This window comes from Pseudophryne corroboree, chromosome 1, assembly GCF_028390025.1.
Source record: "Pseudophryne corroboree isolate aPseCor3 chromosome 1, aPseCor3.hap2, whole genome shotgun sequence".
In the NCBI taxonomy this organism is placed as follows: Eukaryota; Metazoa; Chordata; class Amphibia; order Anura; family Myobatrachidae; genus Pseudophryne; species Pseudophryne corroboree.
The window spans coordinates 1,043,414,581-1,043,441,634 of NC_086444.1; the positions used below are offsets into that span (position 1 = coordinate 1,043,414,581).

The following is a 27,054-nucleotide window of genomic DNA, read 5'->3' on the forward strand; positions in this document are numbered from 1 at the left end:
AATAAGTCCAGGGGTACTGCTGTACATGTCCAGGAATATTGACGCATAAGTCCAGCCCTGTAGTACTGCCATATAAGTCCAGTCCAGTGGTACTGCCATTTTAGTCCAGTGTTACTGCTGTATAAGTCTAGGGGTACTCCCGTATAAGTCATGGGGTACTTCTGTATAAGTCCAATCCAGTGGTACTGCCATATACGTTAAGGGGTACTGCCGTATAAGTCCAGGGGTACTGCCGTATAAGTCCAGTCCAGTGGTGCAGCCGTATATGTCCAGGGGTACTGCCATTTTAGTCCAGGGGTACTGCTGTATAAGTCCAGGGTTACTGCCATATAAGTCCATTCCTGTGGTACTGCCGTATAAGTCCAGTCCAGTGGTGCAGCCGTATAAGTCCAGGGGTACTGCTGTATAATTCCAGTCCAGTGGTGCTGCTGTATATGTCCAGTGGTACTGCTGTATAAATCCAGGGTTACTGTCGTGTAAGTCCAGTCCAGTGGTACTGCTATATAATTCCAGTCCAGTGTTACTACCGAATAAGTCCTACAAATACTAAAAAGAATTTGGATCTCCTATCCACTGCGCTCTCCCACTGTATAAATTCGTAAAGAAAGGAATAAACCTCTACTTATCTGAGGAGGTTGGTATTTTTTCATGCGTCCCACCTTCTTCTCGTTAGATTATATTACGAGTATTAGTAGATGGTATTATTCCAATGGTCCAAAAAAAAACATGTAAGAGAAAATAAAACACAATCTAGTGTAATACCGTCACATAAATCCCCTCATTGAATAAAAATACAACATGGATCCATATATTCAAATCTATAATAAATATGATCCACACATATATATAAAATACAGTTTTTTAATACTAAAAAGATTCCAAGGGGTACTGCCGTATAAGTCCATTCCTGTGTTACTGCCATATAAGTCCAGTCCAGTGGTACTGTCGTATAAGGCCAGTCCAGTGGTGCAACCGTATAAGTCCAGGGGTACTGCCATATAATTCCAGTCCAATGGTGCAGCTGTATATATCCAGGCGTACTGCAGTATAAGTCCAGGGGTACTGTCTTGTAAGTCCAGTCCAGTGGTACTTCCGTATAAGCCCAGTCTAGTGTTGCAGCTGTATAAGTCCAGGGGAACTGCCGTATAAGTCCAGTCCAGTGGTGCAGCTATATAAGTCCAGGGGTACTGCTGTATAAGTCCGGTCCAGTGGTACTGCCGTATAAGTCCAGGAGTACTGCCATATAAGTCCAGTCCAGTGGTACTGCCGTATAAGTCCAATCAAAGATGCAGCTGTATAAGTCCAGGGGTACTGCGATATAAGTCCAGGGGTGCTGCCATATAATTCCAGTCCAGTGATACTGCTGTATTAGTCCAGTCCAGTGGTACTGCCGTATAAGTCCAGGAGTACTGCCATATAAGTCCAGTCCAGTGGTACTGCCGTATAAGTCCAATCAAAGATGCAGCTGTACAAGTCCAGGGGTACTGCGATATAAGTCCAGGGGTGCTGCCATATAATTCCAGTCCAGTGATACTGCTGTATTAGTCCAGTCCAGTGGTACTGCCATATAAGTCCAGTGGTGCAGCCGTATAAGACATGGGGTACTGCTAAAAAAAAGTCCAGTCCAGTGGTGCAACCATATAAGACCAGTGGTACTACTGTATAGGTCATGGGGTACTGCCATATAAGGTCCAGGGGTACTGCCATATAAGTCCAGTGGTAATGCCATATTAGTTCAGTCCTTTGGTGCTTTTGTATAAGTCCAGTACAGTGGTACTGCTGTATAAGTCCATTCCAGTGGTGCAGCCTTATAAGTCCAGGGATACTGCCGTATAAGTCCAGTCCTGTGATACTGCTGTATAAATCCAGTGGAAGTGCCGTATAAGTCTAGGGCTACTACCGTATAATCCCTGTGGTACTGCCATATAAGTCCAGGGGTACTGCTGTACAAGTCCAGTGCAGTGGTCCTGAGGTATAAGTCCAATCCTGTGGTACTGCCATATAAGTCCAGTCCAGTGGTACTGCCATATAAGTCCAGTGGTCCTGCTGTATAAGTCCAGTGCAGTTGTACTGCCATATAAGTCCAGTCGAGTGGTGCAGCCATATACTTCCAGGGGAACTGCCATATAAGTCCAGTGGTACTGCCGTATAAGTCTAGGGCTACTGCTGTATAAGTCCAGTCAAGTTGTGCAGCTGTATAAGTCATAGGGTGCTGCTGTATAAGTCCAGTCAGGTGGTACAGCCATATAAGTCCAGGGGTACTGCCATATAAGTCATAGGGTACTGCTATATAAGTCCATTCCAGTGGTACTGCTGTATAAGTCCAGTTCAGTGGTACTGCCATATACTGTAAGTCCAGTCCAGTGGTGTAGCCGTATAAGTCCAGGGGTACTGCCATATAAGTCCAGTCCAGTGTTGCAGCCGTATATGTACAGGGTAACTGCTGTATAAGTCCAGGGGTACTGCTGTATAAGTCTAGGGATACTGCCATATAAGTCCAGTCCTGTGGAACTGCCATATAAGTCCAGTCCAGTGGCACTGCTGTATAAGTTCAGTGGTACTACCATATAAGTCTCTGGCTACTGCCGCATAAGTCCAGGGGTACTGCCGTGTAAGTACAGTCCAGTGGTACTGACATAATAGTTAAGGGGTACTGCCGTATAAGGCCAGGGGTACTGCCTTATAAGTCCAGGGGGACTGCCGTATAAGTCCAGTCCAGTGGTACTGTCATATAAGTCCAGTGGTGCTGCCGTATAAGTCATGGGGTACTGCCGTATAAGTCCAGGGGTACTGCCGTATAAGTCCAAGGGTACTGCCGTATATGTCCAGTCCAATTGTACCGCCAGTTAAGTCCAGGGGTACTGCCGTATAAGCCCAGTACAGAAGTACTGCAGTAAAAGTCCAGGAGAATGCCATGTAAGCCCAGTCCAGTGATACTGCCGTATAAGTCCGGAAGAACTGCCGTATAAGTCCAGGGACACTGTAGTATAAGTCAAGTACAGTGGTAATGCCGAATAAGTCCAATGGTGCTGCAGTATAAGTCATGGGGTACTGCCCTATAAGTCCAGTCCAGTGGTACTGCTGTATAAGTCCAAGGATACTGCCGTATAAATCCAGGGGTATTGCCGTATAAGTCAAGTCCAGTGGTTCTGTAGTATAAGTCCAGGGGTACTGCTGTGTAAGTCCAGGGGTACAGATGTATTAGTCCAGTCCAGTAATACTGCCGCATAAGTCCAGTCCAGGGGTACTGCCGTTTAAGTCCATGGGTATTGCCGTAAAAGTTCAGTCCAGTGGTGCAGCCATATAAGTCCAGGGGTACTGCCGTATAAATCCAGTCCAGTGGTACTGCCATATAAGTCTAGGGCTACTGCCGTATAATCCCAGAGGTACTGCCATATAAGTCCAGGGGTACTGCTGTATAAGTCCAGTTCAGTGGTCCTGATTATTAAGTCGAGTCCAGGGGTACGGCTACATAAGTCCAGTCCAGTGGCGCAGCCATATAAGTCCAGTCCAGTGGTGCAGCCATATATGTACAGGGTTACTGCCGTATAAGTCCAGGGGTACTGCTGTATAAGTCTAGGGATACAGCCATATAAGTCCAGTCCTGAGGTACTGCCATATAAGTCCAGTCCAGTGGCACTGCTGTATAAGTTCAGTGGTACTACCGTATAAGTCTCTGGCTACTGCCGTATAAGTCCAGGGGTACTGTCGTGTAAGTCCAGTCCAGTGGTACTGACATAATAGTTAAGGGGTACTGCCGTATAAGGCCAGGGGTACTGCCTTATAAGTCCAGGGGTACTGCCGTATAAGTCCAGTCCAGTGGTACTGTCATATAAGTTCAGTGGTGCTGCCGTATAAGTTCAGGGGTACTGTCGTATAAGTCCAGGGGTACTGCCATATAAGTCCAAGGGTACTGCCGTACAAGTCCAGTCCAGTTGTACCGCCAGTTAAGTCCAGGGGTACTACCGTATAAGCCCAGTCTAGAAGTACTGCTGTAAAAGTCCAGGAGAACGGCCACATAAGTACAAAAGTGCTTTGTACAAAGCACTTTTGGTGATTATCTATTCCTTTTTACAAGTGACATTCATATCACTCAAATATACAAGCAAAGTTTATTTAGGGACATCAATTTCTACGACTGTGTCTCTCAATTGGAATATATCCACTATAGGGGTACGAGTAAACCACTACTAGATGTTTCTACTCCTGTCAATTTATGTTATATCCTTTACGTGTGTATTGTCATATTTGGAGTATACTGGTATTAGGCTTGTCTTGATATACAGGGGTACTGCCGTATTAGTCCAGTCCAGTGGTTCTGCCATATAAGTCCAGGGGTATTGCCATATAAGTCCAGGAGTACTGCCTTATAAGTCCAGTCCAGTGGTACTGCCATATAAGTCCAGTACAGTGGTAATGCCATATAAGTCCAGTCCAGTGATACTGCCATATAAGTCATGGGGTACTGCCGTATAAGTCCAGTCCAGTGGTACTGCTGTATAAGTCCAGTCCAATGGTAATGCCGTATAAGTCCAGTCCAGTGGTACTGCCATATAAGTAATGGGGTACAGCCGTATAAGTCCAGTCCAGTGGTGCAGCCAAATAAGTCCAGGGGTACTGCTTTAAAAGTCCAGGGATACTGCCGTATAAGTCCAGCCCTGTGGTACTGCCATATAAGTCCAGTCCAGTGGTACTGCCGTATTAGTCCAGTGTTACTGCTGTATAAGTCTAGGGGTACTGCCGTATAATTCATGGGGTACTTCTGTATAAGTCCAATCCAGTGGTACTGCCATATACGTTAAGGGGTACTGCCGTATAAGTCTAGAGGTACTGCCATATAAGTCCAGGGGTACGGCCGTATAAGTCCAGTCCAGTGGTGCAGCCGTATAAGTCCAGGGGTACTGCCATTTTAGTCCAGGAATACTGCTGTATAAGTCCAGGGGTACTGCCATATAAGTCCATTCCTGTGGTACTGCCGTATAAGTCCAGTCCAGTGGTACTGCCCTATAAGTCCAGGGGTACTGCTGTATAATTCCAGTCCAGTGGTGCAGTTGTATATGTCCAGTGGTACTGCTGTATAAGTCCAGGGGTACTGTCGTGTAAGTCCAGTCCAGTGGTATTGCTATATAATTCCAGTCCAGTGTTACTGCCGAATAAGTCCATTCAAGTGGTGCAGCCGTATAAGTACAGGGGGTATTGCTATATAAGTCCTGGGGTACTGCCGTAATAGTCGAGTCCAGTGGTACTGCTGTATAAGTCCAGTCCAATTGTGCAGCTGTATAAGTTCAGGGGTACTGCCTTATAAGTCCAGTCCAGTGGTGCAGCTGTATAAGTCCAGGGGTACTGCCGTATTAGTCCAGGGGTACTGTCATGTGTGTCCATTCCTGTGGTACTGCCATATAAGTCCAGTCCAGTGGTACTGTCGTATAAGTCCAGTTCAGTATTGCAACAGTATAAGTCCAGGGGTACTGCCGTATAATTCCAGTACAATGGTGCAGCTGTATATGTCATGGGGTACTGCTGTATAAGTCCACGGGTACTGTCTATTAAGTCCAGTCCAGTGGTACTTCCGTATAAGCCCAGTCTAGTGTTGCAGCTGTATAAGTCCAGGGGAACTGCCGTATAAGTCCAGTCCAGTGGTGCAGCCATATAAGTCCAGGGGTACTGCTGTATAAGTCCGGTCCAGTGGTACTGCCGTATAAGTCCAGTCCAGTGGTAATGCCGTATAAGTCCAGGGGTACTGCCATGTAAGTCCAGTCCAGTGGTACTGCCGTATAAGTCTAATCAATGATGCAGCTGTATAAGTCCAGGGGTACTGCGGTATAAGTCCAGGGGTACTGCTTTATAAATCCAGTCCAGTGATACTGCTGTATAAGTCCAGTCCAGTGGTACTGCCATATAAGTCCAGTCCAGTGGTGCAGCCGTATAAGACCAGGGGTACTGCTGTAAAAGTCCAGTCCAGTGGTGCAACCATATAAGACCAGTGGTACTACTGTATAAGTCATGGGGTACTGCCATATAAGGTCCAGGGTTACTGCTATATAAATCATGGGGTATTGCCATATTAGTCCAGTCCTGTGGTGCTTTTGTATAAGTCCTGTCCAGTGGTACTGCTGTATAAGTCCATCCCAGTGGTGCATCCGTATAAGTCCAGGGGTACTACAGTATAAGTCCAGTCCAGTGGTGCAGCCTTATATGTCATGGGGTACTGCTGTATAAGTCCAGGGGTACTGCCGTATTATTCCAGTCCAGTGGTTCTGCCATTTAAGTCCAGTCCACTGTTAATGCTGTATAAGTTCAGTCCAATGGTGCAGCCGTATAAGACCAGGGGTACTGCCGTATAATTCCAGGGGTACTACCGTATAAGTCCAGTCCAGAGGTACTGCCGTATAAGTCCAGGGGTACTGTCTTTGCAATCCAGGGGTACTGCCGTATAAGTCAAATCCAGTGGTGCTGCCATATAAGTCCAGGGGTACTGCCGTATAGGTCTACCAATATTGTGCGTGCATTACATCTGGTCAAATTCCAACATGTCCCATGTTTTGTACATACAATTAATTTGCATGTAGGAGATGCTGTCGGTGGCTCCAAAAAAATTGCAGGACACTTTCGACATTTAGCCACTGCATACAACTCCTAGATGGGCTAGGTGTTTTTGGTGCACACTTGTGTCGCTTAGCTTAGTCATCTAGCTACCTCATTGCACCTCTTTTTCTCCTTTGCATGATGTGCTGTTTAGGGCCTAGTTTTTAAAACTGCAATCCTGTTTGCCACTGCAGCGCCACTCCTAGATGGGCCAGGTGTTTGTGCCGCACACTTGTGTCGCTTAGCATAGTCATCCAGCTACCTTGGTGCAACCTTATGGTCTAAAAATAATATTGTGAGGTGTTCAGAATAGACTGGAAATGAGTGGAAATGAATGTTATTGGGGTTAATAATAATACCGTAGGATCAAAATTACCACCAAATTCTGTGATTTTAGCTGTTTTGTGGGGGGTTTTAAAAAAAATCATCCAGATCCAAAACCAAAACCCGAAAGGGTGGTTTTGGCAAAACCTATCCAGATACAAAACACGAGCGGGAATCCAGATCAAAATCAAAACACAAAACACGAAAAGTGTCAGCCGCACATCTCTAGTTACAAGCCTATAGCTGTCCTGCAGTAATCAAAAAGAGGCCTGGACCATCCATTATTGCCAGTGGACTTCTTAAGACTAGAAGAAAGTAGACTGATGAAACAAAAGTAAAATATTTGGTTTATTACACATGGTTTTTGTACACCATCAAGTAGGCAAAAGGATAGTTCCTCAGTAAGTTCCTCTTGTATGTAAAAGTCACCCCATATTTTGTTATTGCACTTTGAAATTTCAAATCTGTATATCTTAAATATGCAGAGAAGTGGAGACTTTTACAAGCCACCACTAAGTAAATAAACATATGTGAGACCAACAATCAAACATGGAGGACTAAGGGCCTAATTCAAAGTTGATTGCAAAATAACATTTTCCCCTAATGGGCAAAACCATGTGCACAGCAGGTGGGGCAGATATAACATGTGCAGAGAGAGTTAGATTTGGGTGGGTTATATTGTTTCTGTGCAGGGTAAATACTGGCTGCTTTATTTTTACGCTGCAATTTAGATTTCAGTTTAAACACACCTCACCCAAAGCCAACTCTCTCTGCACATGTTATATCTGCCCTCCGCACTGCACATGGTTTTGCCCATTAGCCTTAACCAAAGGGTGCTTACAGTGTCATGCAATACACTGGTTTACATCTACTTTGTAAAGTGTTCAACCTAAAATAAGATAAGTCGTTCAAAAATAAAATCATGGAATGGCTAGCACAATCACCAGACTAATACCCCATCTTAGAGTGGTTTTGGGATGAATTGGACAGAAAACTGAAGGCCTAATTCAGACCTGATCGTAGCCGTGCAAAAGTTTGCCAGCTACAATCAGTTACTCAGACATGTGGGGGCAGTCGAGTGCCGGGCTAGGCCCAGGTACTTTTCAAGGGTGTGGCCTAATCACAGGAGGCGTGGTCATGTACTCCTAGAAAAAAATACTACAAAAAATTGTATTTTTAAGCACCTCCAAGGCGACACTGTAGCCCAGTACATAGCACCGTGTGCTGGGCTGAGAAGAAGATCTGCAGCTGCCACTGCCAGGTAAGGTGGAGGGGGCCTGGGCCCATACTGGACCCTCACTGGGCCCCTCCATCAGAACTTGGCCCAGGTAATTTGTACCCTCTACCCCCCTCTCTTGGCACCACTGTGGACGCCCAGCACAGGGCTAGTCCGCCTCGTGTGTCTGGCCCCCCCTCCACCTGCACAAGTACAAAAGCATCGCACAGCGGCGATGCTTTTATACTTGACGAGTAGCTCCCTACCTGCACAGCTCCTGCGCTCTGGCAGGGGGCTACCCGTCGCTGTCTGGGTCGCAGTGGTAGCGTGTGATGTCACGCAGCTGCCACGGCCCGCCCCCTGCATAGTCCAGGCATGCCTGCATTGCCCGGACCGCACCTCAAAAACGGCAGCCAAATGCCGCTGGCCCGCTCCCTCCCACCCATCGACCGCCTCTGCCTGTCAATCAGGTAGAGGCGATCGCAGGGCTGAGATGAGTATCGGCTGTCTGGTATGCGCCGGCGCACTACGTTGCCGGCGCATGAGCAGTTCAGACCTGATCGGCTGCTGTGCAAAAACAGCAACGATCAGGGGGTATATTTACTAAGGTCCCGATTTTGACCGAGATGGTGTTTTTTCTTCAAAGTGTCATCTCGGGAATTTACTAAACTCAAATCACGGCAGTGATGAGGGCATTCGTATTTTTTTGGAAGTCCAAGAAAAAAAATACGAATGAATACACCATCGGTCAAACGCGGCTGTTTAGGTATGGAACACGTCATTTACTAAACATTCGTATTTGAAATCTCTACCGTGAAAATGCATGTGCGGCCGTGAAAAAATACTAATCGTACAAAAAGCCTAAAAAAAAGTAGACCTGTTTTGAGAAGCGTGTTTACATGTGTTTTCAATTCTACATTAGTCACTCCTGATTTTTTGGACCTTTAAAAGGGGCCCAAACACATTTTTCACCACTCTCAATCTGAAATGGCTGCTACTGTGTGTAGTACTGCTGTCTTGTTTGCTGGGGGATACCTGACACTGCTCCATGAGGCTACAATAAACCCAGGCCAGGAAAATCTACAGGGTAAGCAGGTTGTACATGTTCCGCGTAGGCTGGCCATGGCTTGTTTTTTTAGTGTGCGTTTAAACGATAACACATTTGCTGATGACCATGTTATACAGATGCTCCGACTAAATGTAACTAACATTTTCCGTCTGTATGACCTTGTCAAATTGAACCTAGACCCTGAGACAGCACGCTCTCGCTCTGTCTCAGGCCTGCTCAAACTCCTGGCTGTGTTGCACTTTATGGCTAATGGCAGCTTCCAGCCTGTGACTGGCAATGTAATTAGTATCTCACAGGCCACCTTTTATAAATATTTAATTCATGTGAGTTAAAACATACATACACGTCTATGTCTAAGTCGTGCTTCTGTAATGTAATAGAACACAGTATTGTATTGATTACAGGTCATGACACTCACCTTTAATTTTGGTTTCTCCACTCAGGTTTTGGATGTCTTGGATGGCTACATACATGCCTCTCTCTGCTTCCCTACCCAGGAGTCGCAGTGGCATGCAGTCAGGGTAGCTTTATCTGATCTTGCGGCCATGGCCAATGTTCTGGGTGCCGTAGATTAGACACACGTTGAGCTGAGGACACCTAGGGGCAGCCAATATATATATAACAATACACATCTGGTCCTAGACACTAATGTACAGGTTGTTTCTGTAGCTAATTAAACAAGACACATATTCCGTGTGTGCAATTTATTTCCTACAACAAAGGCATTTTTGCCACAACAACTCAACATAATATTATAATAGTGAAAAAATTAGCTGCAGGCCACATTATTTTTTTCTTTGTTGTGTGCTGGGTGCCGAGGATTGTGCTGGCTCGTTGCTCCTGGTTCTACTGGAGCGTCTAACTGGGGATTGAACTGGGGTCTGGTTTGGTGTAGTTGTCCCCGAGCTAGAGCTGACTTGGTGTGATGCCAAAACATTAAGGCTTTGGCTGAGTATATTGAGGCTGGCAGTGAGTTGCGTATTAGCTGCAGTGTGGCTTGCTATTATTCGGGACATGTTTTCATTGATAATTTGGTTGTGTTGGAGGATCTGAATTAGGGATTGTTGTAGGCGCTGTTGTTCATCCATGATGCGTACGAGATTTTCTTGCATTTGGCAGTTGTCTGCCCTCATCTGTTCTATTGAATTGGCTATTCTTCCCACTTGAACGATAAGTCTGCCAGAGTTTCGAGCCAGTCTAGGCAGATGATGGGGCAGACTTGCCAGGTATTGGCTGTGGCTTTTCAGGCACGCATAGTTCAGTTCCTGTTGTTTGGCCCATCCGCTCCAAAACTCAGTGTCCATTTGTGTCTGGGCTGGTGTTGTGCTCAATTGTGTTCTGTGGGATGTTTGGGGTATGTCCTGCGGCGTGGTTGTCTGGATATCATCTATGGGTTGCAGGTGAAGAGTGTATGTATCCTGCTGGTCACTTTCCTGCTGGGCATCCTCGGGCATGATGGCTGGTTCTGTATGGGGTTGAAGACCGACAGTATTTAGTACCTTTTTAGCATTAGTCTTACTGTAGCTTTACGTCAACATGCATTTCTTCTTAATATTCATGTTTTAATTGCTCAATAGATTGTGGCATAAACTTATGTTGTTTATCTGTTTGTATAAATAAATCACTACTCAGTTGTTTTATTTTTTTTTAATTGTTGGACTCTGAGCCACAATTAATGTGCGACCACGAAGAACTCGAACAAATACAAATTACTACATTTACATATTGGGAATGTACCTTCCTTTGGAACTACACACACAATACAATAAATGTGTTTACCATTACACTCATACATTGTTCAAGGCAGTCAGTGGTCTGGCAAAAATGTAAACAAATATAGTGTCCTAAAATGTACACATTAACAATGGTAGAAAAAGTATTAAGGTGCCCTATGTTTAGAAGTGGTGTTGTTGGCCATGCAAAACAATTGGATGAGACTTAACATTTATGTTGTTTTTTTACTACAAAAATTATGTGTCAAAAATGTGTTGATACGGCCAACATCACATCTGACAATTATCCATCTAAAAATACCTTAACACCATCTGATTGTTGTTGTTGATTATAGCAAGGATGACTGGTCATTAGTTTAATTATATTTTCTATGTACTAACAGTGGGGCAGATGTCTAAACATGGAGAAGGCATAAGGAAGTGAAAAACCAGTGATATGTGCAAGGTGATAAAGGCACAAGGCAAACAGATCCAATATGTACATTGCTCAATCATACCTGGAGGTAGTTATATATCAGGTGCTGGAAGGGGGAGGGGGTCACAGACAAACAACAAACAAAGAGGAAGGGGGGTGCAAATCCCCACCCCCAAATTCCCTTCCGCACACTGAAAATTACCTGTAACCATCCCTGAATCTATCTGGTAATAAAATTCAGAGAATTGGTCACAAATGTTTGCAAACACATGTTTAGCTGCTGGCCACTTCACGGCTTCTCTGATACAGCAGTCCTAACTCTACTTGATAGCAGTGCCCACATAGGGCCATGTAATTTGTAACAGTATGCCTCATGATAAAGGCTATTACTAAAACACTTCCAGACAGAGAGCTAATTTACCCGGGAGCCACCCCCAGGATCTCCCATTGGCACTACAAGGAACAGCATGCCTTCCAAATGCTGCTCCCATTCAATGCCTCATGCACACAAGTAGACAAACAATTTGGAAGCTGCTCAATCATACCTGGAGGTAGTTATATATCAGGTGCTGGAAGGGGGAGGGGTCACAGACAAACAACAAACAAAGAGGAAGGGGGGTGCAAATCCCCACCCCCAAATTCCCTTCCGCACACTGAAAATTACCTGTAACCATCCCTGAATCTATCTGGTAATAAAATTCAGAGAATTGGTCACAAATGTTTGCAAACACATGTTTAGCTGCTGGCCTCTTCACGGCTTCTCTGATACAGCAGTCCTAACTCTACTTGATAGCAGTGCCCACATAGGGCCATGTAATTTGTCACAGTATGCCTCATGATAAAGGCTATTACTAAAACACTTCCAGACAGAGAGCTAATTTACCCGGGAGCCACCCCCAGGATCTCCCATTGGCACTACAAGGAACAGCATGCCTTCCAAATGCTGCTCCCATTCAATGCCTCATGCACACAAGTAGACAAACAATTTGGAAGCTGCTCAATCATACCTGGAGGTAGTTATATATCAGGTGCTGGAAGGGGGAGGGGTCACAGACAAACAACAAACAAAGAGGAAGGGGGGTGCAAATCCCCACCCCCAAATTCCCTTCCGCACACTGAAAATTACCTGTAACCATCCCTGAATCTATCTGGTAATAAAATTCAGAGAATTGGTCACAAATGTTTGCAAACACATGTTTAGCTGCTGGCCACTTCACGGCTTCTCTGATACAGCAGTCCTAACTCTACTTGATAGCAGTGCCCACATAGGGCCATGTAATTTGTCACAGTATGCCTCATGATAAAGGCTATTACTAAAACACTTCCAGACAGAGAGCTAATTTACCCGGGAGCCACCCCCAGGATCTCCCATTGGCACTACAAGGAACAGCATGCCTTCCAAATGCTGCTCCCATTCAATGCCTCATGCACACAAGTGGGCACTGCTATCAAGTAGAGTTAGGACTGCTGTATCAGAGAAGCCGTGAAGTGGCCAGCAGCTAAACATGTGTTTGCAAACATTTGTGACCAATTCTCTGAATTTTATTACCAGATAGATTCAGGGATGGTTACAGGTAATTTTCAGTGTGCGGAAGGGAATTTGGGGGTGGGGATTTGTACCCCCCTTCCTCTTTGTTTGTTGCCAATATGTACATTAACAGTTGTGTTTATTTTGTACTGCTGCCTTTATCACCTTGCACATATCAGTTTTTTTCAATTCCTTATGCCTTCTCCAGGTTAATAAATCGACAACACTGTTTGTTTACTTATTTACACGTAATTGTTATGTTTACTCACCAGACAACTGAGGGGATTGTGGATCCTCACTTTGGGGGCTGGCCAATAGAACTAGTGGTGGCACGACCGACACTGCGGAGATGCGCCGTTGGGGTGGTGATGCTGGTGCTGGAGCCTCAAGACGGCGTCTCTTGGGTGGCCTCGTTGCCACACTAACCGAGCCCTGTGATGGGCACCTTAGTGTAGGTGGATTTGCCGAAGAAGAACCTGTGTGATAAGATAATCATTAACATTTTGTGTTTCTATGTGTTTGCAGAATATGTGTATACAGTTAAATCTTACCGGCATTGCCACCATCTGCATCTCTTGGCAGTGTTGGCTGTGGCCTGGCTGTGCTGCTTCTCTGGCGTACTGTAGAAATATGAAGAATGTCCTTATGAACATACTATTTTGGTGATATGTTTTTGCAAATTCCTTATTGTGATGTAAACATATGTGGTACCTGATGAGAATAAAACTAAACGATGCTTATGGTTTTCGGCATGACGTCATTGGGTGCGTATTCTTTAAATTAGCATAAATTATGCCAAACATATAATACACAAAGGCGCATAATGCAAACAATTATACTACTTAAAAACAAAACGTCGTAGCTTGACACAACCACAATATTGCACGCTAAGGTTTCAATTTTTGAAAATAATAATCAAACACTAGACAAAAATATCTTGTACAAATTGGAAACATCACAACCAAATATGCATTCAAAAACACATCAAGCACACAAAGGGCAAGCCATAACAACACACAATGGGGGTAATTTCAAGTTGATCGCAGCAGGAATTTTTTTTAGCAATTGTGCAAAACCATGTGTACTGCAGGGGGGGCAGATATAACATTTGCAGAGACAGTTAGATTTGGGTGGGTTATTTTGTTTCTGTGCAGGGTAAATACTGGCTGCTTTTTTTTTACACTGCAAATTAGATTGCAGATTGAACACACCCCACCCAAATCTAACTCTCTCTGCAAATGTTATATCTGCCCCCCCTGCAGTGCACATGGTTTTGCCCAATTGCTAAAAAAAATTCCTGCTGCGATCAACTTGGAATTACCCTCAATAATCATAAATGATATGAAATGTATTTACAAAAAACCTTTGTTTAAAATTTAAAAAATTTCAAAGCATGAAAACACACCTACAAACAATTACTTTTGACTTACAACACCAGAAAAACTCCAAGGCAACCAGTAATATTTTTTGATAAAAATTATAAAAATAAAAAAAAACAGTACATCAGGCCTGGCCAACCTGTGGCTCTCCAGATGTAGTGAAACTACACATCCCAGCATTCCCTGCCACAGTTTTAGCATTCCCTAATAGCAAAACTGTGGCAAGGTATGATGGGACTTGTAGTTTCACAACAGCTGGAGAGCCACAGGTTGGCCAGGCCTGCACTACATCACCAACACATTAGAAGTATGAACAAACTGACAACCACAATTAGCTAGAAGACATTTCAGACAACTAAGGACAAAGCACACATGCTTAAATTGTTTATAAAAAAACAAAAATAACTCACCATCCTGCCTTGGCCGATCCGAATCCCGGACATGAGTGGCACCAACCACTTCTTGCGGAATGAGTGCACGCACAGGCTCCTCCCAATCTCGGTAAGATGCACGGAAGGGGTGTCCACCCCCGGTTTGGCGGGCCGATTTAGCCTCCTTGGCCATCTTGGACTTGACACGGCGCTTTATGTCGTAAAAACGCTTACGACACGTGTCCTCGGTCCGCCTCACCACACCCTCACTATTCACAGCCGCAATGACCTTCCCCCACAGAACACTCTTCCTGCGTGACGACACCTTTGCAGCATCATGGCCAAACAACTGCCGATGATGCCTCATCAGCTCCCGCACCAAAGCCATATTTTCAGCATAGCTAAATTTGACATTGCGGCCAGTCTTTGTAGTGGTGCGTGGCTGCGGAGCCACAACACCATCACTATCACTGGAGGCCGCAGCAGCAGCCACCCCCTCCTCCTCACTAACCTCCTCCACCTCACTAACCTCCTCCCTCTCACTCACCTCCTCCCTCTCACTCACCTCCTCCACCTCACTCACCTCCTCCACCTCACTCACCTCCTCCACCTCACTCACCTCTGACTGGGACATAATCAGGACAAACAACAAATAACACTGAGAAAAAAAAACAGTTAACACACTCCTCCACTACCAATACACACCACACACCAAACACACACACACTCACTCACTCACTCACTCACTCACTCACTCACTAACAATGACAATAGACGTTAAATAAAAAACAATGACTAAAAAGTAAACAAACTTTTAAATAACTACACAACAAGTATGACAAGACTACTTACACACACAGTACAGCACTCAACAATCGCAAATAACCTCCTCAAATCCTCCACAAACTCCAAACAACTCTCCAACTCCTAACACACCTTCCTCTCACCTCTCCACTAGCTAAACCCACGAGGTGCTGACGGTTTGGGGCGTTTTTATAGTAATGTGCACAGACACTCCTCCATCACGAATCAAACCAATCACGGACGAGTGACAAAAACGAAACTTAGTAAAAAAACGCGGCCGTGAACGGACAAACACTGCCAGAACAAAAATGTGACGCAGTCGTAAAAAACCTCATAACACGGTCGCAAAACCACTAAATCGGCCGCATTCTACCTTACAAAACTACGAATGACATCGACATCTGAAAACACGAAAAAAAAATACGACAGCTTAGTAAATTAGTCGTAATAAATTCAAAAAGTTGCACAATAACACATTCGATGTCATTTGTGATGAATCTCCCTCCAAATCGGTACAAGTACGAATTTTAGTAAATATACCCCCAGGTCTGAATTAGGCCCTGAAAGCAAAGCAACTTACAAGTGCAACATGTGATAACTTCTGCAACAGTGTTGGGAAGAACATCCCAAAAAATATCTGAAGTACATTGTAGACAGAATACAAAAGGTGGCTACCTTGATAAGTCAAACATTTAAAATAAACTTTTGTTAAAAATAATACTTAGGTTTTTTTTTCTCCAATTGCTTTTTCTATGCTTCAATTTCAGTATACATTGACAGAAATAATGATCACTGCATATGGTACAAGTAAAACTAATTGATCTGTCTGATGCTTGACATGAGAAACACAAAAGTTTCTAATTTAGCAAATAAATGTAATCATAAACACATAGTAAAAGATAGTAAGCAATAATTGAAATTAACATACAGTATCACTATGTAATATTTTTAAAAAGACAGTATAAAATAAAAAGCAAATAAACAAATATCAAAAAATAAAAACTTAAATGCAACCAAAGATGCATTTAAAAATGTCTGAGTTTTTATTTTGTGCCGCAAAATATTGGTTCCAAAAAATTGTATAAAGTCCTGGGGGGAATTCCATTGGCCGTGAAAGGGTCTTTTTCCCAATAACACTGGTTTACAAGGATAATTTCTCATCTGATAAGTTATCACCATGTCCAATTATATAGTTTGCGGTTAAAAATGTGCGTTAACTTTTCACAGGTTTTGTTTGCTGGTAAAAACTTTTCTCTATAGTAAAAAACTGACTTTTTATGAAAGAGCTATTCAGTTCCAGACCATTCAAAAAGTTAACTGGGGATTCGGCTGCCGTTATCTCACATTTCTTTCCACCTACTTGCAAATGGTGATAATGAAACTCAAATAATGGACTATGAATGCTTTTGTGGTTTCTGTAATTTTGATAATTACCACGTTTTTTATTTATTTACTGATTTCTTTTTCTCTGGCTTTTTTGTCCCACACCATTGATTTACCCACCCCTCCATTATGTACTTCCTTCTACTTGCATGATGTCACTCCTGTCTTGCGGATTCAGGAAGAAAAAAAAGCTTGTGTACAGCCAGCTGCTATACAATGTGTTTTTAGGCCCTATTTGCATTTTTTTCTTCTTCAAAAAATCTCCTTTTTTTCATACACTGTCTACAATAATGGAGCCTTTTACTGACACTATTTGGATATACATGGTCCACAGTAGTGTGGAGGATGAGCAGGACATGGCAGAGGAAGATGGTGATCAGGAAATCACTCCATGTAGTAAGTCGGTGTGTGATTCAATTCAACGTCTACATCAGTATCATACTATGCATGTACTGTATGGTCTCTCCGACAAGGATGTGATAAATACTGTATGATCACTTATCCTCTCCTGTAATCTATTTGCTTATGATCTATCAGAGCGGGACCTTGAACCTCAGGTGCCCACTAATCACGCAGTCATTGGTTTCTCAAAACTTCTGGCTGCAGTACATTTTTTGGTGCCAGGCACATATCAGCCTACTTTGTCCCTAGTAGTCGGTATCTTTCAAGCCACCTTTTCACGTTCTTTAACAAAGGTCCTTAAGGCTTTCTGCAAGTTATTGACCCAGTTTATTACATTTGCAGACAATGACAATGACAGTGAATGGAGGGAGACCAAATTTGATTGTTTCCATGTGGCATTCACTCCACCAAGGCAATTGGAAGAATGTTTTTGAAACTGAAAATACCGCCATTCATTGAATTTTCAGATGATGTGTGATGCCACACAGAAAATCACAAACGTCCTTGTGGGTTTTCCCGGGTTGACCCACGACTCAAGCCCAACACCACTATACAACTTCCAAAGCACCATAAGACCGACCCTTACCATCAACCTACAGCAAAGCTCAACACCATCTGTCACACTCCCCATTTCACAGTCCCTCCAATTACATTTTAAATTTAATAAAGACACTGTTTTGAAACCCAATATACAGTACTGTGCAAAAGTTTTAGGCAGGTGTGGAAAAAATGTTGCAAAGTAAAAATGCTTTTAAAAATAGACATGTTAATAGTTTATTTTTTATCAATTAAGTAAAATACAAAGTGAATGAACAGAAGAGAAATCTAAATCAAATCAATATTTGGTGTGACCAGCCTTTGCCTTCAAAACAGCATCAATTCTTCTAGGTACACTTGCACACAGTTTTTGAAGATACTTGTCATTGAGATTGTTCCAAACATCTTGGAGAGCTAACTACAGATATTCTTTAAATGAAGGCTTGGTCAAATCCTTCTGTCTCTTCATGTAATCAAAGACAGACTCTGTGATGTTGAGGTCAGGGCTCTGTGAGGACCATATCATCATTTCCTGGACGCCTTGTTCTTCTTTATGCTGAGTTTTTAATGACATTGGTTGTATGTTTGGGGTCATTGTACTGCTGCAGAATAAATCAGATGCCTCTCTGATGGTATTGCATGATGGATAAGTACCTGCCTGTATTTCTCAGCATTGATGACACCATTAATCCTGACCAAATCCATATTTGCTGAAATGCAGCCCCAAACTTGCAAGTAATCTCAACTATGCTTCACTGTTGCCTGCAGACACTCATTATTGTACCACTGTCCAGCCCTTTGGCAAACAAACTGCCTTCTGTTACAGCCAAATATTTCACATTTTGACTCATCTTTCCAGAGCATCTGCTGCCATTTTTCTGCACCCTAGTTTCTATGTTTTCATGCATATTTGAGTCACTTGGCCTTGTTTCCACATCAAAGGTATGGCTTCTTGGGCGCAATTCTTCAATGAAGACCACACCTGGCCAGACTTCTTCGAAGCTCGGTGTACCTTGGTCCCACTGGTTTCTGCCAGTTCTGAGTTGATGGCACTGTTAACATAATCCTTCAAAATATCTACCTTTGTGTAAGTGTACCTAGTAGAACTGAAGCTGTTTTGAAGACAGAAGGTGATCACATCAAATATTGATTTTGTTTAGATTTCTCTTCTGTTCATTCACTATTGTTAATCGAGAAAAATAAACAATTACCAACAATTTTTTAAAGCATTCTCACCTTGCAGTATTTTTTCCTCACCTGTCTAAAAAATGTGCACAGTATTGTATTTGTTTCTATTGATAAAAATGTACATGTATTGTTAGAAATAAGATCATTACTTTTATTATGTTGTTTATTAAAAAATTCAAAACAAATTGCACAAAAATATGGGGAAAAATATCTTTGCTTTTTTCTGATGATTTTCTTCATTGTGGTGATAAGTGGAAGTACTTTACAAACACCTGTAATTAAAGAACATTATTAGTTGAAAAGAGATTTTGCATTAAAAGGGTATGTCTCAAGAATAACAAACCATGATGTTCATGGCAGTGGGCCAACAGCTCAGGTTTTCTGAGCCACACTTGAGTTGAGTAAGCTGCATGGCTATGAGCCGACTTGAGTTTGCCACCGGCTGTCGATAGCTGTCCTCCAGCTGGTTGAGACTGCTGGTTTAACACATATTCTCCACAAACTAATCCAGGCAGATGATCACGAAGCCTAACATCTCATCAGTGCTCTTTATAATGTCCCTTGAAGTCTTTTTGTGCTCTTGTTTCTGCTTCTGTTCTTCTTTCACTGTGTCCAGAATGTGGCCTAGGGTCTCCTTCATCAGGTCCAATCTTCTGTTGACGACTGCCTAAAGCTGTTTTGGCATTGCTCTGCTGCGACACCAGCAAATTTAGATGAAGAATCCAATCCCAGAAGTTGTTTGGCTTCTGGTGGTTGGCTGACTTGTGTATGTTCATCTGTAAAAAAATAGTAAAAAATAACGGAAGGTTTGGTTTAAAAGATAAAAATAAAAGACTCAATCCAGGATTTCTGGCATCCATATGCCCAAGTCTTCTTGTGTCATGCTTGGTCCGGTTTCTTTAGATGATATTGGTGTGTGGTCCCTTCTGCAATTCGTTCTGGTATCCTGTGTTATGTTGTCTTTGTTTTGAAAAAATAAATAATTTAATAAACATTTAAAACACAAGGTTTATGGAAGAGCAAATTTGGAAGTAATCTTATCTTCAAATTCTTTGAATGTTTCCTCTGTCTGTCTGGCAGACTCAAACGGAGTTGTTTGAGTCAGGAGTTCTGGAGTCACGGTTCCAGCTCTTTCCGCTATACGGATGGCTCTTTACAATGGTCAGCTGGCACTTTCCTCACTTTGCTTGCCTCCTTACGATGTGCAGGTTCCTTCTCTTGGCTGGATCTTCTTTTCTTTGCTGCTAATTCCACTGAGGAAACAAATTAATAAATTCATTAATGCAATATGCCAAATAGTACTCCCCTAAATCACATTATGACAGACAGTCCTCTGTTCATACACGGTCATAGCCACACCATAGTGCATGACAACAATAAGCAGATCCTCTGGGTTCAATATCAGTGGCGTGATTTACACCCAGTATAGTTACACACATCTCAATTAAAAATACTTTTGCAAAATTGGTCATATATCATTAGTATGTACAAGTCCCCTTACCTATGGTAATGTCCCATTATATGGATATTTCTTTATACGTCCTGATAAGTGCCTGTTCCTATCTGTGCTTCCAGTAACAGGTACAGTTTATGTTAAGTGGTGGCTATATAATCCAAATAGGCCCAATTTTTCTTGGGAAGAAGTGGTCCCTTTTAAATGTTGGCTTTCATCGCTTAAAGTGTGGGGTTCTCAGATGATATGGTGCAAACCATTTCTAGTGTAATCAATTTGATTTACAGTTTATGTGCAAAAGATATTTTGCACAGACTTTGGTTATGTATATGACTGGGTTGAGCGAGTCAGCTTTCAGCCTTTTCATATTTAAAGGGGTTTCTCAAAGGACTCTCCCTATGAGAAATAATGCTGACATTACCCTATAACATTACTAATCATTCTAGAATTCTGAATATTTTAATACATGCTATAAAATGTTTTATTTAATCTTCAAACTACACAATTGATGCCTAAAAACTTTATTGTACGTCATCGTTGCATCATCCAGTCTCAGCATGCTCTTTACTTTAGCAATAGGAATGTACATGTTTGCATCAGCTCTTTTATTCTCCAGAGAAGTCGATCTGATATTGTTTCCCTAAATAACGTGCTCAATGTAGAGACTGATCTGGAGCAATTAGACAGGAGAAAATGGCAGCCTATGTATTAGACATCATGAATGGAATCCCTAAAGAACACTAACAGAACTCTTGTGTAGTTCAAAGAAAATTAGTCTGTCAGCTCATTTAAGTATATGGTAGCAATAATTATTGATGTCTTTGCCGCAGTTTAAAGAAGGTTTATCCAAAGGGCTAACTACTTTCAAGCTAAGCCCTATGCTGTGTTAATGTGTGCTATAAATATTAATTGCATGCCATTTTCTAGTTGATGGATGCAAGCTGAGTATTGAAGAAGCAATTTAGCAATAATCTCCAAGTGCTAGTTTATGATGCTTTTACATTTTTATTTTTTTGTAACACATTGCGTGGCAGTAATATCTACTTCATATAAAACATATTACAATATTTTATTTTAATTGCCATTTATAGTATCAGAATAGTTTTCAAGCTCTTGTAAGAAGTTAAGTTTTATGAAAAAAGAATCCCACAGATCAGGGACATATTTTGTTGTTAAAGATCAAGGGCATCGTTACACAAGAGTACAGGCATTTTATTTACAATTAAGAAAGACGCTGGAATTAAATGCTGCCTAGGATAACAGGGGTAGGGTTTATTATCTTGTTTTCAACACAAATACTATATAGTTGTCAGGTAGGTAGCTTATATTAACTGTTAAGATTATTGATTCAGTTTTTGAAAGATTGATTTTTACTGGTAAGATGACATCCAAGATAAAATGGCAGAGACATTCAGTAATGTAATGCAATTTTATATCCAACTTCTCTATTAAGTGAGATGTGTGCCACCCCCGTGTTTTGGTTTTGGTTCTAATTCGTTGTTGGGTTTTGGATTTGGATTTGATTTTGGATCCGTTTTTTTTTTTAAATTGATAAAAACAGTTACAATCACATAATTGGGCCTTTTTTTGTCCTACGCCATTACTATCCTCAATAACATTAATTTCTAGTAATTTCCAGTAAATTTTGACCACCTCACAGCTCACAATATTTTCATCCAGATTAGGCCAAAAGGTTGTCATGAGCAGTGGCGTCAAAAGGGGGGTGCAGGGGGTGTGGGTGTCACCAGCCAAGGGGTGGCACCAAAGTGATGGCTCTTGCTCAGTGACATGAGCCAGGTGCAGCACTGTAACATTACAAAGGCATGATGAAAACGGGGGTCAAGAAAGCTAGCTACGCCCCTGCCCTGTGAAGCTGCGCCCTGCCCCTCGAAGCCATGTACCTTTTTGTACCCGCCACACCTGGTGTCAAGGGATGGAATGACGCCTCTGGTCATGAGGTAGCTGGCTGACTAAGCTGAGCGACAGCAGTGGGCGGTACAAACATGTGACAGTTCAACTTCATGTGGCAGACAAAATGGCAGTTTAATAAAATGACCTCATAAAAAGTAACTAAGAATGTTTTCATTAATCAAGAACTAGAGAAGAGGGTAGGAAGGATTTGTATGTAGGGTCATTTTATTATTTGATTCCAAAAGTTTTAATCAATGTGGACATTGGAGATGGTATCAAAAATTCTTCATTTATTGACTTTAATTTTCTTAGTTGCTGCAAAACAGGCTACAGCTTTCTATATAGGCCTCACACATGTTACTTTTAATTAATAAATAAATAAATAATTCTGGTGCTCTGTTATGGCCCATTCTCTCCTTAACCTCAGATGCTGCAAAATAGTCTTATTTAAGAAATTAAAAAGGTCAGGCACAGTTTAACAAACCAAGTACTTCAGTGACAGGAACTGCCACTTTTGTGGCTGAAGTGCTTGGTGTGTTTAGGCCCAAACAAAACAAACTACCAGTGGGCAGCTAACAGTTGTGTTAATGATGGGCTTAAGGCAGCTAGCAGACATAATTAAAAGAAAAGCAGTACAAGTACAAGGCTTATGTTGTATATTAAAAAGAACTGCGCAGTATAACAAACTAAGCACTTTCGCAACAGGGACTGCCACTTTTGTGGATGAAGTGCTTGGTTTGCTTGGGCCCCACCAAACATTTTTTTGGAAGGAATACCTCCAATTACTAATAAGGAGGTTAATAATGAGGGTGTTAATTACACTATAATTTTGTAAAATAAATGTAATGAATTTACCGCAAACGACATGAAATGGAGGAGGTGCCTAGATGGTTAATGTCCCTACCTCTACTAAGTTTGGCCACACAAATAGAACAGATGCTTCACAAATGTTATCAGGAGTTGTGCAAAAATAATCCCACACCTAAGAAGTGTCTTTTTTTGGTCTTATGCCCAAGAAATCTCTGCTGCCACTGGTGGCTGATTTACATACACAACATCATCAACATCCTCATAATCCTCAGTAGTGTCAGATAGTACACAGGCTCATCACGTTCAACACTAGCATCCCCAATTTATATTATGTCATTATCACCACCTTTACTTGCACTGCTCATCTCCAAGTTTGCAGATGGTGCAGAAATGGTGGAAGGAGGTTTCTCTATGAGTACAGTCTGAATGTCAGACTGCTGAAAAGCTAATGTGAACACCCCTAGACTCTCCTTGGTGGTCTGTGAGCAGCTTTTTCTTCAGCCACGGTTTTGTCTGGTTTTAATGAGACATTTCTAATCCCTTTTTAACATTGTGAAAGATTTTGATGTCAGGTGCCCTTTCCTAAACTTTCTGCCCACTGGACCACCTTTATTAGATTTTGTAGTCCTATTATGACTGGTCGCAACCATAGCACCAGTACTTGGTTGCTGCCCCGACTCTTCTATCAACTCATTGCGATCCATTTCAACTTAGTACTTACTGTATATTTATTAATACAATGGCACAGCATCTACAGAGCTTTATGGTACACACAAGTTGTACAAACCCCCATCCCACACACTTTTTTATTTACTTTTTTACCAAAATGACAGCTCACACTGTAGAGTCAAAGTGCTTATATTTATGTAAGCACAGTGGGGTACGGCCTGCTGAGTCATCATGCTCATATTTATGTGAATGCAGTGGGGGATGATCTGTGGAGTCACAGTGCTTATATTTATATGAACACAGTGAGATATGACCTCTGGAGCCACGGTCATTTTATTTATGTAAACACAATGGGGTATGGCATCTACAGCACAAACAAGTTGTAAAAAGATTGATTTTAACTTTTTTTGAAAATGATAACTCACACTGTGGAGTCATAGTGCTTATATTTATGTGAATGCAGTGGGGTACAGCACCTACAGCACACACAAGTTATGATTTATTTATTTTTTTACTTTTTCTGCAAATGATAGCTCACACTGTGGAGTCACAATGCTTATGTTTAAGTGAACACAGTGGGGTATGGCACCTACAGCACACATAAGTTGTACAAAAATCTGTTTTTTCTACTTTGTGACCACTCACACCGAGGAGTTGCAGTGCTTATATTCATGTGAATGCAGTGGGGTATGGCCTCCAGAGTCACAGTGCTCATATTTATGTGAACACAGTGGAAAATGGAACCTACACAACACACAAGTTGTAAGAAAATAAAAACAATTTTTTATAAAGTTTTTCACAAAAAAACAACTGACACACCAAAGTCACAGTGCTTATATTTATGTGAATGCAGTGAGGTATAGCACCTACAGCAAACACAAGTTGTATAAAATAAAAAATAAAACATTTTCCACAAATGACAACTGTGCTCCAAAAAAGGATTAATGCTGCTCTTGTATTATGTTATATTAGCTCTGAGCTGCATTGCGGACAGTGACAAAAAAACCCAGTGTGCTGCACAAAGGGTTACGGCCTATGTGGAGCTCTGTGCTGCAGCTGTGACAAAAAAAAAACTACTTCAGAGTGCAGTTGCACCAAGGGTTAATGCTCAGCATCAGTGTGACAGAATAAATTTAACTTCCAAGTTACTGCACTATTTAAAATAAAAAACAATGATATGCTGTCTGTACTGTGTTTAGATCAGCCAATATTAAAACTAAGGGGCCAGAGGGTACTGGAGTGGAAAGGGACTGTAGGTCAGCTCAGTGCTGGAGTGGACAGATAGGAGTCAGTTGAGTGCTGGAGTGGACAGATAAGGGTCAGCTCAGTGCTGCAGTGGACAGATAGGGGTCAGCTCAGTGCTGGAGTAGAGAGATAGGGGTCAGCTCAGTACTGGAGTGGACAGATAGGGGTCAGCTCAGTGCTGGAGTGGACAGATAATTCAGCTCATCAGTGGACAGATAGATTAGCTCAGCACAGCACAGACACCATCAGTACACAGCTCTCCGGTGGTCCTGTGAGAAATGGTGCCCGAAACACAGGTGCTGAGACTTATATTGAATCCAATACATTTTGCTCGATTTGGAATCCGAACCTGGTGGGAGATCCCAAGCCAGTGTTGGATTTCCTAAGATCCCGCTCATCTCTGTGATTAAGTATTAGGTGACAATTACTTGTTGCTCATTTTAATGACAATAATTGATCTAACCCTATTCTCACTTCTAACTCATAATTCAACCTGCAGATTTAACACTGGGCTCCTCATATAAACATACTCACACCCACATAAAACCTAACTTAATCTTATTTTAATCTATCTACCTGGATCTTTACACTAACCTATTACGGTACATAGGCCTTAGCCTTGCCACACTTACCCTAACGAAAAGTAACCTTGCACTAAATGTTTATTTATTGACTCTGTTGGAGCAGGACAGAAGACAGCTTCATGCATCCTGGTAGAGATGTAATAGCATTTACGGAGAAGGAGCATTGTAGACTGTTAAACTGATATCTGATTTGGGCCTAGAGCATGAGTACAGACAGGGACATAGGGAAAAGGGTCGACCTACAAGAGAGCAGGGCAAAAGAAGACTAAAAGTCTGACCCGGGGCACACTTTTATTATCTATAATTTAAAATTTAACTTTTATTATCACTTGATAAAACTGTGGATTACACAAAGACACTAGGTATAGTAGACAATTTAGTACATGCAAAGATATAAGGTCATCAGACCATTCATCAGGATAAGGTCATGAGACCATTCATAAAGGTATGATCAAAGATAAATATAATTTAGTGGGGCAGACCTTTAACTGCCACGAGCGAAAATATTGTTCAGTAATAGTACTCTAAGTAATCATACGGAAAAAATATTTATTAGGCCAGATATCAATGATATCATATGTAAATGGGCTGGTTTACCGCATGAACTTATCGAGCACCAAAATCAAATTATGAACTCTCCCATGTTATACAGGTTGAGTATCCCATATCCAAATATCCGAAATACGGAATATTCCGAAATACGGACTTTTTTGAGCGAGAGTGAGATGGTGAAACTTTTGTTTTCTGATGGCTCAATGTACACAAACTTTGTTTAATACACACAGTTATTAAAAATATTGTATTAAATGACCTTCAGACTGTGTATATAAGGTGTATATGAAACATAAATGAATTGTGTGAATGTAGACACACTTTATTTAATGCACAAAGTTATGAAAAATATTGGCTAAAATTACCTTCAGGCTGTGTGTATAAGGTGCATATAAAACATAAATGCATTCTGTGCTTAAATTTAGGTCCCATTGCCATGATATCTCATTATGTATGCAATTATTCCAAAATACGGAAAAATCCGATATCCAAAATACCTCTGGTCCCAAGCATTTTGGATAAGGGATACTCAACCTGTATAACCAATTATCACAATAGCCAGGAGAGTGGACTTCCCTGTGTGCGACTTCTAACCATCAGATATCAAGAAACCACAAAAACTTCCATATATAATTCATATGTGTGCCATATCATAAATGCAAGTAGATAAACAGGAATTTCCAACCCCAATTGCGTATGTATAGGACTGTAGGTCTCCATTTTGGGGGACACGGCTCCAACAGGATGATGCACACTTTGTTGTTTGTGTAGAGTTTGTACGTGCATCAGAACATCATTCAAAAATTCCTATGCATAATATAATTTATAATCAGTTGAGATATGAAATTGGAAAATATCATATTTCATTGATTTCAATACAAATTTCATACCAATCA

General features: G+C 41.8%; 1 long non-coding RNA gene across 1 annotated transcript in view; it reads left to right on the forward strand.

Moving 5' to 3' along the window:
- LOC134986645 (uncharacterized) overlaps window positions 1–13,625 on the forward strand; it is a 54,524-nt gene extending 40,899 nt beyond the window's left edge. The window contains exon 2 of the long non-coding RNA XR_010192528.1: window positions 13,143–13,625. This is a non-coding gene — a long non-coding RNA (uncharacterized LOC134986645). The remainder of the gene's footprint in view (window positions 1–13,142) is intronic.
- The last annotated feature ends 13,429 nt before the right edge of the window (window positions 13,626–27,054 follow it).